The following is a 9585-nucleotide window of genomic DNA, read 5'->3' on the forward strand; positions in this document are numbered from 1 at the left end:
ACATTTTAAAAGATTAGGAAGAGGACATACAGTTGCTTACGGCCATACCTCTCTGGCTCGGCCTGATCTCGTCTGATCTCAGAAGCTAAGCAGAGTAGGGCCTGGTTAGTACTTGGATGGAAGACCGCCTGGGAATCCCAGGTGCTGTAAGCTTTTTCATTTCGATCTGTAAAAGACACAGAGAAGGCCTTAGAAAGTGACTCCTTTTTCATTATCAAAACTCCAAAACCTTTGACACATTTTAAAAGATTAGGTAGAGGACATACAGTTGCTTACGGCCATACCTCTCTGGCTCCGCCTGATCTCGTCAGATCTCAGAAGCTAAGCAGAGTAGGGCCTGGTTAGTACTTGGATGGAAGACCGCCTGGGAATCCCAGGTGCCGTAAGCTTTTTCATTTCTCTCTCTGGAAGAAATCGAGAAGGCATTAGAAAGTGACTCCTTTTTCATTATCAAAACTCCAAAACCTTTGACACATTTTAAAAGATTAGGAAGAGGACATACAGTTGCTTACGGCCATACCTCTCTGGCTCCGCCTGATCTCGTCTGATCTCAGAAGCTCAGCAGAGTAGGGCCTGGTTAGTACTTGGATGGAAGACCGCCTGGGAATCCCAGGTGCTGTAAGCTTTTTCATTTCGATCTGTAAAAGACACAGAGAAGGCCTTAGAAAGTGACTCCATTTCATTGTCAAAACTACAAAACCTTTGACACATTTTAAAAGATTAGGAAGAGGACATAGAGTTGCTTACGGCCATACCTCTCTGGCTCCGCCTGATCTCGTCAGATCTCAGAAGCTAAGCAGAGTAGGGCCTGGTTAGTACTTGGATGGAAGACCGCCTGGGAATCCCAGGTGCCGTAAGCTTTTTCATTTCTCTCTCTGGAAGAAATCGAGAAGGCATTAGAAAGTGACTCCTTTTTCATTATCAAAACTCCAAAACCTTTGACACATTTTAAAAGATTAGGAAGAGGACATACAGTTGCTTACGGCCATACCTCTCTGGCTCCGCCTGATCTCGTCTGATCTCAGAAGCTAAGCAGAGTAGGGCCTGGTTAGTACTTGGATGGAAGACCGCCTGGGAATCCCAGGTGCTGTAAGCTTTTTCATTTCGATCTGTAAAAGACACAGAGAAGGCCTTAGAAAGTGACTCCATTTCATTGTCAAAACTACAAAACCTTTGACACATTTTAAAAGATTAGGAAGAGGACATACAGTTGCTTACGGCCATACCTCTCTGGCTCCGCCTGATCTCGTCAGATCTCAGAAGCTAAGCAGAGTAGGGCCTGGTTAGTACTTGGATGGAAGACCGCCTGGGAATCCCAGGTGCCGTAAGCTTTTTCATTTCTCTCTCTGGAAGAAATCGAGAAGGCATTAGAAAGTGACTCCTTTTTCATTATCTAAACTCCAAAACCTTTGACACATTTTAAAATATTAGGAAGAGGACATACAGTTGCTTACGGCCATACCTCTCTGGCTTCGCCTGATCTCGTCTGATCTCAGAAGCTAAGCAGAGTAGGGCCTGGTTAGTACTTGGATGGAAGACCGCCTGGGAATCCCAGGTGCTGTAAGCTTTTTTATTTCGATCTGTAAAAGACACAAAGAAGAACTTAGAAAGTGACTCCATTTCATTGTCAAAACTCCAAAACCTTTGACACATTTTAAAAGATTAGGTAGAGGACATAAGGTTGCTTACGGCCATACCTCTCTGGCTCCGCCTGATCTCGTCTGATCTCAGAAGCTAAGCAGAGTAGGGCCTGGTTAGTACTTGGATGGAAGACCGCCTGGGAATCCCAGGTGCCGTAAGCTTTTTCATTTCTCTCTCTGGAAGAAATCGAGAAGGCCTTAGAAAGTGACTCCTTTTTCATTATCAAAACTCCAAAACCTTTGACACATTTTAAAATATTAGGAAGAGGACATACAGTTGCTTACGGCCATACCTCTCTGGCTCCGCCTGATCTCGTCAGATCTCAGAAGCTAAGCAGAGTAGGGCCTGGTTAGTACTTGGATGGAAGACCGCCTGGGAATCCCAGGTGCCGTAAGCTTTTTCATTTCTCTCTCTGGAAGAAATTGAGAAGGCCTTAGAAAGTGACTCCTTTTTCATTATCAAAACTCCAAAACCTTTGACACATTTTAAAAGATTAGGAAGAGGACATACAGTTGCTTACGGCCATACCTCTCTGGCTCCGCCTGATCTCGTCTGATCTCAGAAGCTAAGCAGAGTAGGGCCTGGTTAGTACTTGGATGGAAGACCGCCTGGGAATCCCAGGTGCTGTAAGCTTTTTCATTTCGATCTGTAAAAGACACAGAGAAGGCCTTAGAAAGTGACTCCTTTTTCATTATCAAAACTCCAAAACCTTTGACACATTTTAAAAGATTAGGTAGAGGACATACAGTTGCTTACGGCCATACCTCTCTGGCTCCGCCTGATCTCGTCAGATCTCAGAAGCTAAGCAGAGTAGGGCCTGGTTAGTACTTGGATGGAAGACCGCCTGGGAATCCCAGGTGCTGTAAGCTTTTTCATTTCGATCTGTAAAAGACACAGAGAAGGCCTTAGAAAGTGACTCCTTTTTCATTATCAAAACTCCAAAACCTTTGACACATTTTAAAAGATTAGGTAGAGGACATACAGTTGCTTACGGCCATACCTCTCTGGCTCCGCCTGATCTCGTCTGATCTCAGAAGCTAAGCAGAGTAGGGCCTGGTTAGTACTTGGATGGAAGACCGCCTGGGAATCCCAGGTGCTGTAAGCTTTTTCATTTCGATCTGTAAAAGACACAGAGAAGGCCTTAGAAAGTGACTCCATTTCATTGTCAAAACTACAAAACCTTTGACACATTTTAAAAGATTAGGAAGAGGACATAGAGTTGCTTACGGCCATACCTCTCTGGCTCCGCCTGATCTCGTCAGATCTCAGAAGCTAAGCAGAGTAGGGCCTGGTTAGTACTTGGATGGAAGACCGCCTGGGAATCCCAGGTGCCGTAAGCTTTTTCATTTCTCTCTCTGGAAGAAATCGAGAAGGCATTAGAAAGTGACTCCTTTTTCATTATCAAAACTCCAAAACCTTTGACACATTTTAAAAGATTAGGAAGAGGACATACAGTTGCTTACGGCCATACCTCTCTGGCTCCGCCTGATCTCGTCTGATCTCAGAAGCTAAGCAGAGTAGGGCCTGGTTAGTACTTGGATGGAAGACCGCCTGGGAATCCCAGGTGCTGTAAGCTTTTTCATTTCGATCTGTAAAAGACACAGAGAAGGCCTTAGAAAGTGACTCCATTTCATTGTCAAAACTACAAAACCTTTGACACATTTTAAAAGATTAGGAAGAGGACATACAGTTTCTTACGGCCATACCTCTCTGGCTCCGCCTGATCTCGTCTGATCTCAGAAGCTAAGCAGAGTAGGGCCTGGTTAGTACTTGGATGGAAGACCGCCTGGGAATCCCAGGTGCCGTAAGCTTTTTCATTTCTCTCTCTGGAAGAAATCGAGAAGGCATTAGAAAGTGACTCCTTTTTCATTATCAAAACTCCAAAACCTTTGACACATTTTAAAAGATTAGGAAGAGGACATACAGTTGCTTACGGCCATACCTCTCTGGCTCGGCCTGATCTCGTCTGATCTCAGAAGCTAAGCAGAGTAGGGCCTGGTTAGTACTTGGATGGAAGACCGCCTGGGAATCCCAGGTGCTGTAAGCTTTTTCATTTCGATCTGTAAAAGACACAGAGAAGGCCTTAGAAAGTGACTCCTTTTTCATTATCAAAACTCCAAAACCTTTGACACATTTTAAAAGATTAGGTAGAGGACATACAGTTGCTTACGGCCATACCTCTCTGGCTCCGCCTGATCTCGTCAGATCTCAGAAGCTAAGCAGAGTAGGGCCTGGTTAGTACTTGGATGGAAGACCGCCTGGGAATCCCAGGTGCTGTAAGCTTTTTCATTTCGATCTGTAAAAGACACAGAGAAGGCCTTAGAAAGTGACTCCATTTCATTGTCAAAACTACAAAACCTTTGACACATTTTAAAAGATTAGGTAGAGGACATACAGTTGCTTACGGCCATACCTCTCTGGCTCCGCCTGATCTCGTCTGATCTCAGAAGCTAAGCAGAGTAGGGCCTGGTTAGTACTTGGATGGAAGACCGCCTGGGAATCCCAGGTGCTGTACGCTTTTTCATTTCGATCTGTAAAAGACACAGAGAAGGCCTTAGAAAGTGACTCCATTTAATTGTCAAAACTACAAAACCTTTGACACATTTTAAAAGATTAGGTAGAGGACATACAGTTGCTTACGGCCATACCTCTCTGGCTCCGCCTGATCTCGTCTGATCTCAGAAGCTAAGCAGAGTAGGGCCTGGTTAGTACTTGGATGGAAGACCGCCTGGGAATCCCAGGTGCCGTAAGCTTTTTCATTTCTCTCTCTGGAAGAAATCGAGAAGGCATTAGAAAGTGACTCCTTTTTCATTATCAAAACTCCAAAACCTTTGACACATTTTAAAAGATTAGGAAGAGGACATACAGTTGCTTACAGCCATACCTCTCTGGCTCCGTCTGATCTCAGAAGCTAAGCAGAGTAGGGCCTGGTTAGTACTTGGATGGAAGACCGCCTGGGAATCCCAGGTGCTGTACGCTTTTTCATTTCGATCTGTAAAAGACACAGAGAAGGCCTTAGAAAGTGACTCCATTTAATTGTCAAAACTACAAAACCTTTGACACATTTTAAAAGATTAGGTAGAGGACATACAGTTGCTTACGGCCATACCTCTCTGGCTCCGCCTGATCTCGTCTGATCTCAGAAGCTAAGCAGAGTAGGGCCTGGTTAGTACTTGGATGGAAGACCGCCTGGGAATCCCAGGTGCCGTAAGCTTTTTCATTTCTCTCTCTGGAAGAAATCGAGAAGGCATTAGAAAGTGACTCCTTTTTCATTATCAAAACTCCAAAACCTTTGACACATTTTAAAAGATTAGGAAGAGGACATACAGTTGCTTACAGCCATACCTCTCTGGCTCCGTCTGATCTCAGAAGCTAAGCAGAGTAGGGCCTGGTTAGTACTTGGATGGAAGACCGCCTGGGAATCCCAGGTGCTGTAAGCTTTTTCATTTCGATCTGTAAAAGACACAGAGAAGGCCTTAGAAAGTGACTCCATTTCATTGTCAAAACTACAAAACCTTTGACACATTTTAAAAGATTAGGAAGAGGACATACAGTTGCTTACGGCCATACCTCTCTGGCTCCGCCTGATCTCGTCAGATCTCAGAAGCTAAGCAGAGTAGGGCCTGGTTAGTACTTGGATGGAAGACCGCCTGGGAATCCCAGGTGCCGTAAGCTTTTTCATTTCTCTCTCTGGAAGAAATCGAGAAGGCATTAGAAAGTGACTCCTTTTTCATTATCTAAACTCCAAAACCTTTGACACATTTTAAAATATTAGGAAGAGGACATACAGTTGCTTACGGCCATACCTCTCTGGCTTCGCCTGATCTCGTCTGATCTCAGAAGCTAAGCAGAGTAGGGCCTGGTTAGTACTTGGATGGAAGACCGCCTGGGAATCCCAGGTGCTGTAAGCTTTTTTATTTCGATCTGTAAAAGACACAAAGAAGAACTTAGAAAGTGACTCCATTTCATTGTCAAAACTCCAAAACCTTTGACACATTTTAAAAGATTAGGTAGAGGACATAAGGTTGCTTACGGCCATACCTCTCTGGCTCCGCCTGATCTCGTCTGATCTCAAAAGCTAAGCAGAGTAGGGACTGGTTAGTACTTGGATGGAAGACCGCCTGGGAATCCCAGGTGCCGTAAGCTTTTTCATTTCTCTCTCTGGAAGAAATCGAGAAGGCATTAGAAAGTGACTCCTTTTTCATTATCAAAACTCCAAAACCTTTGACACATTTTAAAAGATTAGGAAGAGGACATACAGTTGCTTACGGCCATACCTCTCTGGCTCCGCCTGATCTCGTCTGATCTCAGAAGCTAAGCAGAGTAGGGCCTGGTTAGTACTTGGATGGAAGACCGCCTGGGAATCCCAGGTGCTGTAAGCTTTTTCATTTCGATCTGTAAAAGACACAGAGAAGGCCTTAGAAAGTGACTCCATTTCATTGTCAAAACTACAAAACCTTTGACACATTTTAAAAGATTAGGAAGAGGACATACAGTTTCTTACGGCCATACCTCTCTGGCTCCGCCTGATCTCGTCTGATCTCAGAAGCTAAGCAGAGTAGGGCCTGGTTAGTACTTGGATGGAAGACCGCCTGGGAATCCCAGGTGCCGTAAGCTTTTTCATTTCTCTCTCTGGAAGAAATCGAGAAGGCATTAGAAAGTGACTCCTTTTTCATTATCAAAACTCCAAAACCTTTGACACATTTTAAAAGATTAGGAAGAGGACATACAGTTGCTTACGGCCATACCTCTCTGGCTCGGCCTGATCTCGTCTGATCTCAGAAGCTAAGCAGAGTAGGGCCTGGTTAGTACTTGGATGGAAGACCGCCTGGGAATCCCAGGTGCTGTAAGCTTTTTCATTTCGATCTGTAAAAGACACAGAGAAGGCCTTAGAAAGTGACTCCTTTTTCATTATCAAAACTCAAAAACCTTTGACACATTTTAAAAGATTAGGTAGAGGACATACAGTTGCTTACGGCCATACCTCTCTGGCTCCGCCTGATCTCGTCAGATCTCAGAAGCTAAGCAGAGTAGGGCCTGGTTAGTACTTGGATGGAAGACCGCCTGGGAATCCCAGGTGCTGTAAGCTTTTTCATTTCGATCTGTAAAAGACACAGAGAAGGCCTTAGAAAGTGACTCCATTTCATTGTCAAAACTACAAAACCTTTGACACATTTTAAAAGATTAGGTAGAGGACATACAGTTGCTTACGGCCATACCTCTCTGGCTCCGCCTGATCTCGTCTGATCTCAGAAGCTAAGCAGAGTAGGGCCTGGTTAGTACTTGGATGGAAGACCGCCTGGGAATCCCAGGTGCTGTACGCTTTTTCATTTCGATCTGTAAAAGACACAGAGAAGGCCTTAGAAAGTGACTCCATTTAATTGTCAAAACTACAAAACCTTTGACACATTTTAAAAGATTAGGTAGAGGACATACAGTTGCTTACGGCCATACCTCTCTGGCTCCGCCTGATCTCGTCTGATCTCAGAAGCTAAGCAGAGTAGGGCCTGGTTAGTACTTGGATGGAAGACCGCCTGGGAATCCCAGGTGCCGTAAGCTTTTTCATTTCTCTCTCTGGAAGAAATCGAGAAGGCATTAGAAAGTGACTCCTTTTTCATTATCAAAACTCCAAAACCTTTGACACATTTTAAAAGATTAGGAAGAGGACATACAGTTGCTTACAGCCATACCTCTCTGGCTCCGTCTGATCTCAGAAGCTAAGCAGAGTAGGGCCTGGTTAGTACTTGGATGGAAGACCGCCTGGGAATCCCAGGTGCCGTAAGCTTTTTCATTTCGATCTGTAAAAGACACAGAGAAGGCCTTAGAAAGTGACTCCATTTCATTGTCAAAACTACAAAACCTTTGACACATTTTAAAAGATTAGGTAGAGGACATACAGTTGCTTACGGCCATACCTCTCTGGCTCCACCTGATCTCGTCTGATCTCAGAAGCTAAGCAGAGTAGGGCCTGGTTAGTACTTGGATGGAAGACCGCCTGGGAATCCCAGGTGCCGTAAGCTTTTTCATTTCTCTCTCTGGAAGAAATCGAGAAGGCCTTAGAAAGTGACTCCTTTTTCATTATCAAAACTCCAAAACCTTTGACACATTTTAAAAGATTAGGAAGAGGACATACAGTTGCTTACGGCCATACCTCTCTGGCTCCGCCTGATCTCGTCTGATCTCAGAAGCTAAGCAGAGTAGGGCCTGGTTAGTACTTGGATGGAAGACCGCCTGGGAATCCCAGGTGCTGTACGCTTTTTCATTTCGATCTGTAAAAGACACAGAGAAGGCCTTAGAAAGTGACTCCATTTAATTGTCAAAACTACAAAACCTTTGACACATTTTAAAAGATTAGGTAGAGGACATACAGTTGCTTACGGCCATACCTCTCTGGCTCCGCCTGATCTCGTCTGATCTCAGAAGCTAAGCAGAGTAGGGCCTGGTTAGTACTTGGATGGAAGACCGCCTGGGAATCCCAGGTGCCGTAAGCTTTTTCATTTCTCTCTCTGGAAGAAATCGAGAAGGCATTAGAAAGTGACTCCTTTTTCATTATCAAAACTCCAAAACCTTTGACACATTTTAAAAGATTAGGAAGAGGACATACAGTTGCTTACAGCCATACCTCTCTGGCTCCGTCTGATCTCAGAAGCTAAGCAGAGTAGGGCCTGGTTAGTACTTGGATGGAAGACCGCCTGGGAATCCCAGGTGCTGTAAGCTTTTTCATTTCGATCTGTAAAAGACACAGAGAAGGCCTTAGAAAGTGACTCCATTTCATTGTCAAAACTACAAAACCTTTGACACATTTTAAAAGATTAGGAAGAGGACATACAGTTGCTTACGGCCATACCTCTCTGGCTCCGCCTGATCTCGTCAGATCTCAGAAGCTAAGCAGAGTAGGGCCTGGTTAGTACTTGGATGGAAGACCGCCTGGGAATCCCAGGTGCCGTAAGCTTTTTCATTTCTCTCTCTGGAAGAAATCGAGAAGGCATTAGAAAGTGACTCCTTTTTCATTATCTAAACTCCAAAACCTTTGACACATTTTAAAATATTAGGAAGAGGACATACAGTTGCTTACGGCCATACCTCTCTGGCTTCGCCTGATCTCGTCTGATCTCAGAAGCTAAGCAGAGTAGGGCCTGGTTAGTACTTGGATGGAAGACCGCCTGGGAATCCCAGGTGCTGTAAGCTTTTTTATTTCGATCTGTAAAAGACACAAAGAAGAACTTAGAAAGTGACTCCATTTCATTGTCAAAACTCCAAAACCTTTGACACATTTTAAAAGATTAGGTAGAGGACATAAGGTTGCTTACGGCCATACCTCTCTGGCTCCGCCTGATCTCGTCTGATCTCAAAAGCTAAGCAGAGTAGGGACTGGTTAGTACTTGGATGGAAGACCGCCTGGGAATCCCAGGTGCCGTAAGCTTTTTCATTTCTCTCTCTGGAAGAAATCGAGAAGGCATTAGAAAGTGACTCCTTTTTCATTATCAAAACTCCAAAACCTTTGACACATTTTAAAAGATTAGGAAGAGGACATACAGTTGCTTACGGCCATACCTCTCTGGCTCCGCCTGATCTCGTCTGATCTCAGAAGCTAAGCAGAGTAGGGCCTGGTTAGTACTTGGATGGAAGACCGCCTGGGAATCCCAGGTGCTGTAAGCTTTTTCATTTCGATCTGTAAAAGACACAGAGAAGGCCTTAGAAAGTGACTCCATTTCATTGTCAAAACTACAAAACCTTTGACACATTTTAAAAGATTAGGAAGAGGACATACAGTTTCTTACGGCCATACCTCTCTGGCTCCGCCTGATCTCGTCTGATCTCAGAAGCTAAGCAGAGTAGGGCCTGGTTAGTACTTGGATGGAAGACCGCCTGGGAATCCCAGGTGCCGTAAGCTTTTTCATTTCTCTCTCTGGAAGAAATCGAGAAGGCATTAGAAAGTGACTC

General features: G+C 44.5%; 37 non-coding genes and 4 pseudogenes across 37 annotated transcripts; all 41 read left to right on the plus strand.

Annotated features, from left to right (window-relative positions):
* Positions 1-34: 34 nt before the first annotated feature.
* On the plus strand, positions 35-153 carry LOC144399256 (5S ribosomal RNA). The gene has a single exon (XR_013461401.1). It is a non-coding gene; the product is annotated as a 5S ribosomal RNA (ribosomal RNA).
* A 117-nt stretch (positions 154-270) lies between these two features.
* On the plus strand, positions 271-389 carry LOC144400355 (5S ribosomal RNA). The gene has a single exon (XR_013462293.1). It is a non-coding gene; the product is annotated as a 5S ribosomal RNA (ribosomal RNA).
* A 117-nt stretch (positions 390-506) lies between these two features.
* On the plus strand, positions 507-625 carry LOC144399136 (5S ribosomal RNA). The gene has a single exon (XR_013461281.1). It is a non-coding gene; the product is annotated as a 5S ribosomal RNA (ribosomal RNA).
* Positions 626-741: 116 nt separating this feature from the next.
* On the plus strand, positions 742-860 carry LOC144400366 (5S ribosomal RNA). Its single transcript, XR_013462304.1, has one exon. It is a non-coding gene; the product is annotated as a 5S ribosomal RNA (ribosomal RNA).
* A 117-nt stretch (positions 861-977) lies between these two features.
* On the plus strand, positions 978-1096 carry LOC144396692 (5S ribosomal RNA). Its single transcript, XR_013458838.1, has one exon. It is a non-coding gene; the product is annotated as a 5S ribosomal RNA (ribosomal RNA).
* A 116-nt stretch (positions 1097-1212) lies between these two features.
* Positions 1213-1331, plus strand: LOC144400378 (5S ribosomal RNA). Its single transcript, XR_013462316.1, has one exon. It is a non-coding gene; the product is annotated as a 5S ribosomal RNA (ribosomal RNA).
* A 117-nt stretch (positions 1332-1448) lies between these two features.
* On the plus strand, positions 1449-1567 carry LOC144393755 (5S ribosomal RNA). The gene has a single exon (XR_013456599.1). It is a non-coding gene; the product is annotated as a 5S ribosomal RNA (ribosomal RNA).
* A 116-nt stretch (positions 1568-1683) lies between these two features.
* On the plus strand, positions 1684-1802 carry LOC144402457 (5S ribosomal RNA). The gene has a single exon (XR_013464393.1). It is a non-coding gene; the product is annotated as a 5S ribosomal RNA (ribosomal RNA).
* Positions 1803-1919: 117 nt separating this feature from the next.
* On the plus strand, positions 1920-2038 carry LOC144400389 (5S ribosomal RNA). Its single transcript, XR_013462327.1, has one exon. It is a non-coding gene; the product is annotated as a 5S ribosomal RNA (ribosomal RNA).
* A 117-nt stretch (positions 2039-2155) lies between these two features.
* Positions 2156-2274, plus strand: LOC144396693 (5S ribosomal RNA). The gene has a single exon (XR_013458839.1). It is a non-coding gene; the product is annotated as a 5S ribosomal RNA (ribosomal RNA).
* A 117-nt stretch (positions 2275-2391) lies between these two features.
* LOC144390167 (5S ribosomal RNA) lies at positions 2392-2510 on the plus strand. The gene has a single exon (XR_013454237.1). It is a non-coding gene; the product is annotated as a 5S ribosomal RNA (ribosomal RNA).
* A 117-nt stretch (positions 2511-2627) lies between these two features.
* On the plus strand, positions 2628-2746 carry LOC144396694 (5S ribosomal RNA). The gene has a single exon (XR_013458840.1). It is a non-coding gene; the product is annotated as a 5S ribosomal RNA (ribosomal RNA).
* A 116-nt stretch (positions 2747-2862) lies between these two features.
* LOC144400400 (5S ribosomal RNA) lies at positions 2863-2981 on the plus strand. Its single transcript, XR_013462338.1, has one exon. It is a non-coding gene; the product is annotated as a 5S ribosomal RNA (ribosomal RNA).
* A 117-nt stretch (positions 2982-3098) lies between these two features.
* Positions 3099-3217, plus strand: LOC144396695 (5S ribosomal RNA). The gene has a single exon (XR_013458841.1). It is a non-coding gene; the product is annotated as a 5S ribosomal RNA (ribosomal RNA).
* Positions 3218-3333: 116 nt separating this feature from the next.
* Positions 3334-3452, plus strand: LOC144397686 (5S ribosomal RNA). The gene has a single exon (XR_013459833.1). It is a non-coding gene; the product is annotated as a 5S ribosomal RNA (ribosomal RNA).
* A 117-nt stretch (positions 3453-3569) lies between these two features.
* On the plus strand, positions 3570-3688 carry LOC144399257 (5S ribosomal RNA). Its single transcript, XR_013461402.1, has one exon. It is a non-coding gene; the product is annotated as a 5S ribosomal RNA (ribosomal RNA).
* Positions 3689-3805: 117 nt separating this feature from the next.
* On the plus strand, positions 3806-3924 carry LOC144390168 (5S ribosomal RNA). Its single transcript, XR_013454241.1, has one exon. It is a non-coding gene; the product is annotated as a 5S ribosomal RNA (ribosomal RNA).
* A 116-nt stretch (positions 3925-4040) lies between these two features.
* On the plus strand, positions 4041-4159 carry LOC144398632 (5S ribosomal RNA). Its single transcript, XR_013460779.1, has one exon. It is a non-coding gene; the product is annotated as a 5S ribosomal RNA (ribosomal RNA).
* Positions 4160-4275: 116 nt separating this feature from the next.
* Positions 4276-4394, plus strand: LOC144402458 (5S ribosomal RNA). The gene has a single exon (XR_013464394.1). It is a non-coding gene; the product is annotated as a 5S ribosomal RNA (ribosomal RNA).
* A 117-nt stretch (positions 4395-4511) lies between these two features.
* On the plus strand, positions 4512-4620 carry LOC144400000 (5S ribosomal RNA; annotated as a pseudogene).
* A 116-nt stretch (positions 4621-4736) lies between these two features.
* On the plus strand, positions 4737-4855 carry LOC144402459 (5S ribosomal RNA). Its single transcript, XR_013464395.1, has one exon. It is a non-coding gene; the product is annotated as a 5S ribosomal RNA (ribosomal RNA).
* Positions 4856-4972: 117 nt separating this feature from the next.
* LOC144399938 (5S ribosomal RNA) lies at positions 4973-5081 on the plus strand (annotated as a pseudogene).
* Positions 5082-5197: 116 nt separating this feature from the next.
* LOC144400411 (5S ribosomal RNA) lies at positions 5198-5316 on the plus strand. The gene has a single exon (XR_013462349.1). It is a non-coding gene; the product is annotated as a 5S ribosomal RNA (ribosomal RNA).
* Positions 5317-5433: 117 nt separating this feature from the next.
* LOC144393766 (5S ribosomal RNA) lies at positions 5434-5552 on the plus strand. Its single transcript, XR_013456610.1, has one exon. It is a non-coding gene; the product is annotated as a 5S ribosomal RNA (ribosomal RNA).
* Positions 5553-5668: 116 nt separating this feature from the next.
* On the plus strand, positions 5669-5787 carry LOC144399741 (5S ribosomal RNA). The gene has a single exon (XR_013461887.1). It is a non-coding gene; the product is annotated as a 5S ribosomal RNA (ribosomal RNA).
* A 117-nt stretch (positions 5788-5904) lies between these two features.
* Positions 5905-6023, plus strand: LOC144396696 (5S ribosomal RNA). The gene has a single exon (XR_013458842.1). It is a non-coding gene; the product is annotated as a 5S ribosomal RNA (ribosomal RNA).
* Positions 6024-6139: 116 nt separating this feature from the next.
* Positions 6140-6258, plus strand: LOC144397687 (5S ribosomal RNA). The gene has a single exon (XR_013459834.1). It is a non-coding gene; the product is annotated as a 5S ribosomal RNA (ribosomal RNA).
* Positions 6259-6375: 117 nt separating this feature from the next.
* Positions 6376-6494, plus strand: LOC144399258 (5S ribosomal RNA). The gene has a single exon (XR_013461403.1). It is a non-coding gene; the product is annotated as a 5S ribosomal RNA (ribosomal RNA).
* A 117-nt stretch (positions 6495-6611) lies between these two features.
* Positions 6612-6730, plus strand: LOC144390169 (5S ribosomal RNA). Its single transcript, XR_013454243.1, has one exon. It is a non-coding gene; the product is annotated as a 5S ribosomal RNA (ribosomal RNA).
* Positions 6731-6846: 116 nt separating this feature from the next.
* LOC144398633 (5S ribosomal RNA) lies at positions 6847-6965 on the plus strand. Its single transcript, XR_013460780.1, has one exon. It is a non-coding gene; the product is annotated as a 5S ribosomal RNA (ribosomal RNA).
* Positions 6966-7081: 116 nt separating this feature from the next.
* Positions 7082-7200, plus strand: LOC144402460 (5S ribosomal RNA). The gene has a single exon (XR_013464396.1). It is a non-coding gene; the product is annotated as a 5S ribosomal RNA (ribosomal RNA).
* Positions 7201-7317: 117 nt separating this feature from the next.
* Positions 7318-7426, plus strand: LOC144399992 (5S ribosomal RNA; annotated as a pseudogene).
* Positions 7427-7542: 116 nt separating this feature from the next.
* LOC144400204 (5S ribosomal RNA) lies at positions 7543-7661 on the plus strand. The gene has a single exon (XR_013462142.1). It is a non-coding gene; the product is annotated as a 5S ribosomal RNA (ribosomal RNA).
* Positions 7662-7778: 117 nt separating this feature from the next.
* LOC144398635 (5S ribosomal RNA) lies at positions 7779-7897 on the plus strand. The gene has a single exon (XR_013460782.1). It is a non-coding gene; the product is annotated as a 5S ribosomal RNA (ribosomal RNA).
* A 116-nt stretch (positions 7898-8013) lies between these two features.
* Positions 8014-8132, plus strand: LOC144402461 (5S ribosomal RNA). Its single transcript, XR_013464397.1, has one exon. It is a non-coding gene; the product is annotated as a 5S ribosomal RNA (ribosomal RNA).
* A 117-nt stretch (positions 8133-8249) lies between these two features.
* LOC144399939 (5S ribosomal RNA) lies at positions 8250-8358 on the plus strand (annotated as a pseudogene).
* A 116-nt stretch (positions 8359-8474) lies between these two features.
* Positions 8475-8593, plus strand: LOC144400422 (5S ribosomal RNA). The gene has a single exon (XR_013462360.1). It is a non-coding gene; the product is annotated as a 5S ribosomal RNA (ribosomal RNA).
* Positions 8594-8710: 117 nt separating this feature from the next.
* LOC144393777 (5S ribosomal RNA) lies at positions 8711-8829 on the plus strand. Its single transcript, XR_013456621.1, has one exon. It is a non-coding gene; the product is annotated as a 5S ribosomal RNA (ribosomal RNA).
* Positions 8830-8945: 116 nt separating this feature from the next.
* On the plus strand, positions 8946-9064 carry LOC144399742 (5S ribosomal RNA). Its single transcript, XR_013461888.1, has one exon. It is a non-coding gene; the product is annotated as a 5S ribosomal RNA (ribosomal RNA).
* Positions 9065-9181: 117 nt separating this feature from the next.
* LOC144396698 (5S ribosomal RNA) lies at positions 9182-9300 on the plus strand. Its single transcript, XR_013458844.1, has one exon. It is a non-coding gene; the product is annotated as a 5S ribosomal RNA (ribosomal RNA).
* A 116-nt stretch (positions 9301-9416) lies between these two features.
* On the plus strand, positions 9417-9535 carry LOC144397688 (5S ribosomal RNA). Its single transcript, XR_013459835.1, has one exon. It is a non-coding gene; the product is annotated as a 5S ribosomal RNA (ribosomal RNA).
* The last annotated feature ends 50 nt before the right edge of the window (positions 9536-9585 follow it).

The sequence above is a fragment of the Gasterosteus aculeatus genome, chromosome 2 (genome assembly GCF_964276395.1).
Source record: "Gasterosteus aculeatus chromosome 2, fGasAcu3.hap1.1, whole genome shotgun sequence".
Classification (NCBI taxonomy): Eukaryota; Metazoa; Chordata; class Actinopteri; order Perciformes; family Gasterosteidae; genus Gasterosteus; species Gasterosteus aculeatus.